Source organism: Malaclemys terrapin, chromosome 2 (genome assembly GCF_027887155.1).
Source record: "Malaclemys terrapin pileata isolate rMalTer1 chromosome 2, rMalTer1.hap1, whole genome shotgun sequence".
Classification (NCBI taxonomy): Eukaryota; Metazoa; Chordata; order Testudines; family Emydidae; genus Malaclemys; species Malaclemys terrapin.
Window position 1 is genome coordinate 178,358,168 of NC_071506.1, and position 5,518 is coordinate 178,363,685.

Genomic DNA, 5,518 nt, shown 5'->3' on the forward strand with positions numbered 1-5,518 from the left:
GGTCCACACGCGGCAGGCAGGCTCCTCTGTCGACGCCGCGTACTCCTTTCGCGGAGCAGGAGTACCGGCGTTGAGGGCGAGCACTTCCGGGATCGATTTATCGCGTCTAGACAAGACGTGATAAATCGATCCCAGAAGATCTATTTCTTACCGCCGGACCCGGAGGTAAGTATAGACTTACCTGTGATAGTTGGCTTGCAGAGATGGACAGGATGAGCTGAGGAGTGCATGCTGTTTGAATACAGTAGCTGAGTGGCATGGGTGATCACTTCAGAATTTTTTATACTCCTTATTTTCATGAAATTATAGGAAAACACTCCCTTTTCCAGGCTTGTTTAGATTCAGGCTGGCTACTGTCATTCTTTCGTCAGTTCCATGTCTTCAGGGGTTGATTTTGTTGACACTTTGAGCTTTTGATATGCAGTCTGCTTAATGAATGTGCAGAGCACTTCTAATTGGCTGTGTCCTGTTGGGGAACATTTCAGATAACTTTTAGTTTTTGAATTTCCTTTTGATTCTGTCCATTTTGGGAAATGTTCCTTCAGTTTTATTAGCGTTCAACAGGAAAGTTTAAAAAAAAAAAAAAAGTCAAAACACTCATTCTTTATAAAATAATTTTAGCTTTAAAAACAGTCTTTTAAAAAAATCAATAATTCTTAGAGTCTTTAACTATTTAAGCTAAAGAAGTTGTTGATACTTCATAACAATTTTTGGAGAGATCATTCTTCTTGTCTTCCTGAGCTGGGTGAGGGAGCTACTGGAGTACTGACAGTAATTAATTCCCCATTAATATAAATATTCTATACTTAAATGGCTTTTTACATTAGTAATCGGCTGTACTAGATGGAATGCTTCACGAATGTGGGTGTCATCCTTGTGCAGGAGCCATGCTAATCTTCTCAGTAACGTTCCAATTTTAGTATATGTGCTGCAGATTACATTTTGGAGTGGTACATGAAGCATTTTATCACTTACATAGCAGTGATATTAAGAAACTCTTTGCATTTAGTTAAAATACTTTCAAATATGCCTTTCAAAATGGTTTGCCATTTCAACATTTAAAAAATAATCAATGGTTTTTAACAAAACATTTCCCTACTACACACATTTTTCTCTAAAGTTTTAAGGGCACAGAATTTTCTTGAAAAGGGGGACTGGTAGAGGCCATTGGCACTGAGTTTCTAATCTGCTGGGGGGTGCTCCCTGCCCTCGCCCTGCCTCTTCCCTCCCAGTCCCTTCCCTGCCGAATTCTGCCTCCTCCCCTGAGCACGGTGTGCCCTCTCTCCTGACCCCTTCCCCTTAGCACCTCCTGATGCTGCAAAACAGTTGATCTGTGGCAGGCAGTAGACACTGGGAGAGAGGGAGAGGTGCTGATCGGCGGGGCCCAACAGCGGGCAGGAGGCCCTGGGGGAAGGGGGAGGTTCTGGTAGGGGGCTGCCGGTGGGTGTTCAGCCCCCACCATTTTTTTCCTGTGGGTGCTCCAGCCCCAGAGCACCCATGGAGTCAGCACCTATGGTAGATACCCTCTTTACAACCTAGATTTATTGTTTTGATAACAAATCCCCACATTCCTTTTTGGGGTATTTGCGTAAAGAACATCCTCACATTCTTTTTCAGACCAGGTCTTTCCTAAACACTTTTCTTTACAGATTTTCTGTTCTTGAGATAAGGAATATATGTATTCCAAACTTATCATTTTTACAAGAGGGAAGTGTCCTGGTCTAGATAGGCAGGGCTGTCCTTAGGCATAGGCAGCATATGTGGCTGCGTAGAGCACCAGAAAATTTGGGGCACCCCTGGGTCTTAGTGTTCACCCTCCCACCTTCTTCCTATCCCTGTTCTGACCCTTCCTGCAGGCTCCCACAGCTAGCTGCTGCAGCCTGGTGACTCTTACTCCAGAAGGGCTCTAGTACTTAAGTGAAAAAGCCTTCCAGCCTGCCAGACCTATTAGCACAACACTGAAACTGTTAAAGAGCCATTCAAGTGGTAATGAAGCCATTTAACAGGCATTTGCCAACCCCCAGGTATATACTGTCAGTTTCTGACTTTACTGACAAAAGCAGTTGTGCATTAGTGTAATATTTACTTAGAACATGTTAGTCTACAGGACCTTAGTTTAAAATTTGCTTTAAAATATTTTATTAGTGTGTTGCTGAAGATTATAAAATCCTATCTCTAAAAAATCCTTGCATAGATTTTTAAATGCACAATTTGACTATTCATCTTTGGCCTTAAATGCTTGGATCTTCAGACATATAGTTTTTAAAATAAATCCTTCAAAAGACCACCCTTATCTAAAATACACATTTTAATTTTAATTACTATAGTACAAAAAACTTGCTTCCAAAGTCTTCCTGTCCTTTCTATTCATCCCTTTTTCCCTTCACATCCCTGTTGAAGAGAGCCCTTAAAGGGACAACACCCCTTTCCTTTCAGATAGCTGGACAAATGAGTTTCCCTTTCTTTACTTCTGACTATTTGATTAACTAGTTTTAAGAGAAATCTCCAGCAAAATCAGTACCTTAGTAAGATATAAAATCCTTTGTTATGCATAAAATCTTTGGAAACATATTTTTAAAGTTGGTGAAATTTCATTAACAAGTCTATTGTTATGGAGATCACACACCGTAAATTAGTGTTCCCTTTTTCTAAAAGCAGTGAATTTTGTTATGAACACTCTAAACCTCTGTGACTGAATAATTTAAAATAATGTATTTGTTTCAGTGAGTTAAATATGTAGTAATCTGGAATGATTATTTTATGATGGCTTAAGAGTACATTTAAAAGATAAAATCAGCTTAGAAATACCGATTAAAAAAAAATGTAAAACAGAGAAGAGCTGCATCTGTATTCCATAATATTTAATGTTGTATTCAGCAGGACAGCTTACTTGTCTTTACTACAAAGTTTTTGAAAATACATCTCTGACAAACTTCAGAGTATAAAAACGGTTCAAAAACGGTGACTGACATTTTTTATTCCCTAGTTTAGTGCTTTTAATTAGGTACCTTCTGTATGTCCAACCTTCACCATCTGGCATGCAGTGGAAAACATTCCATTTTCTTTAGAAAGAAATTGCAGAAGAGTGGTTTTTTGTTTTGTTTTTTTCTTCAAATGTCATTTGCTTCATTTGGGTTCAGGGATTTGGCTGGAAGGGGGAAGAAGCAGGGAGACAGTGGGGAGAAGGTGGGGCCTGGAGCAGAGCAGGGGTGGAGTATGGGTGGAGCCACAGACAGAAGAGGTGGTCTGGGGAATTAGCCTCCCCAAGCAGTAGCTTCACTCACAGCCCATGACAGTAGGTAAGAGCGGGTCGGCTCCCACACACCCAGTGCATGCTGCAGTCTTCTTAGGCAGGGGCCATATTCACAGAGCCAAATGCGCTGGCGCCACGCATTCTGCGTGGGGGAGAGAGTACGGGGCTTTCTGCAGGAAACTGTGACTCTCCGCCCCCATGAGGGGGGGGCCACGCGGCTCGGTATCCTTTGCTGCCTCATGCCTTCCCTCCTGGGCTGCGAGCCTGGGCTGCCGTCGAGCATAGAGGCACCAGTTTAATAATCCTAAGGACGGCCCTGTAGATAGGACATTCTTTTGGTTTGTTTGTTTCTTGACCCAAGCTTCTTAGAGTTCCAATCTGTGGTAGCAATTAAACGTCTGTTAAGTATTTTGTACAAAGCACAAATTCCAATAAGCAGTACATCTTTTAAACATAGTTAAGGCAAAGTAAAGTTAGGAAAGCTGCTTTTTAAAAGTCTATGTAAACACTTGTGGGAGTCATAAACCCTTTTATGGTCAAGGAGGTGTTATCTTTCTGGCCCTTAGCCAGTTTCTGGATGACAGAAAGCAGAAGCCTTCTGTAATTTCTTTAATTCCCTTGAACATATTAGAATATAACTAACCCATACACAGGTATTGTTTTCAAGCATCCTGGCTATAGCATACTTTGTAGGTATATTTTAATATTCTGTAAAGGGACAAACAAGTTTATATTAACCAACATTACAAAAAGGTTACAACTTTTATTAATTTTTGCATCAATATTGAGGTCTGTCCCCCACAAGAGTGCAAGAGGAGACATAGCTTGAAATGTGCTCCTCTTGCTAAGGAGGAATTTAGCTAAACGTTCCCATTGCTCGTTAATGCAATATTGGTTCCTTTCCCTCTTTTTACCTTTCTATTAAACACACAGCACTTTACACCTATGCTGTGCAAGGTCAAGCCAAGAGGCAGCACTGCAGAGTAAACAGGCGAGAGGGAGTTTATAAATAATTGAGGATAAATATGATCTTTAAATACTGGAAATAACCTTTGATCCTGGCAGTAATAGGGACTAATGGGGTCTTTTTTTTTTTTTTTTTTTTTTAAATTAAGAGAAGAGGTATTTTACTGAGTTAAAAACTTGTCTTCACAAATAAAATGGAGGGGCCAGGCTGAAAACGTAAGAGTGACAACTGAACAAGTTTTCATTTTCACCAAAGTGTCAAGCAATTTTTCATAGAAAAGAGAAATCAATGGAAAGGAGTTGGAGACAAATCTTATACTCTCCTTTAAAAAAACGTTCTGACATTGGTATAGAGAAGGGAGTGTGTTCAAGAGAGACGTGGTATGTCTACACAGCAGCTGGGAGCGGTAATTCCCAGCATGAGTAGACATAAACTCACTGGCTCTGCTCAAGCTAGCATGCTAAAATAGCAGTGTGGCCATGGTGACATGGGTGACAGCTTGAGCTAGCCACCTGAGGACGTACCCAGAGGGTCGGGCGGCACTGTTCTTGGGCAGCTAGCCTCTGCCATTGTAGCCACAAAGTGACTCTTCTGTGCTATCTTGAGCAGAGATAGCACATGTATGGGAATTACACCTCCCAGCTGCTGTGTAGACATACCCGTAGTCAACTGGACTATTCGTGATCATAAATTTCAGTATGTGCCTTATGAGATTGCAGTATCAGGGCCTTAGTAGCTGTAACTTCTAAAACCAAAAGTTTTTGAAAAAAGAATTGGACATGACAGCTAGTGTAAGGGAAGGGAACAGAATAATCATCTTTTAATTCTTGCCTGTTTTAATTTAATTAATGCCTGTTTATCTGTATCAAATGAAGTTCTTGGGTTTTCTTCAGATAAATGGGAGTTTGATAAGGTCTCTCATGTAGTAGTAAGTCAGTCAATCATATTGAATGCGACAGCTGGTTGGCAACTTTTCAATGAAATGGTTTTTCATCAAAAATGCCCTTTTGTCAAAACTGAAACTTTTTGTGAGAACACAACACTTTCAGGAATGTTTTGGAAAGGTTTCTCAGGTCCAGGAGGGAATTTCTGGTCAAAACTAGAGAGAAATTCAGAGCAGGGACTCCTCCAGGTATCCCATCTAACAGCTGAATGCCCTAACCACCAGGCAGGTTGTGTGTGGGTGTGAATTTGAAAGGTCTGTTTTATCCAGACACGTTACAGGAAAATCTTTGATATCTCAAATTTTCACTGGACAGGGAAAAAAACATTTCCCATTGTGACACTCTGTACCTCAA

The 5,518-nt window shown here is 40.8% G+C and overlaps 1 non-coding gene across 1 annotated transcript; it reads right to left on the minus strand.

The window, feature by feature from the left end:
- Positions 1 to 837: 837 nt before the first annotated feature.
- On the minus strand, positions 838 to 941 carry LOC128833270 (U6 spliceosomal RNA). The gene has a single exon (XR_008444165.1). It is a non-coding gene; the product is annotated as a U6 spliceosomal RNA (small nuclear RNA).
- Between the last annotated feature and the right edge of the window lie 4,577 nt (positions 942 to 5,518).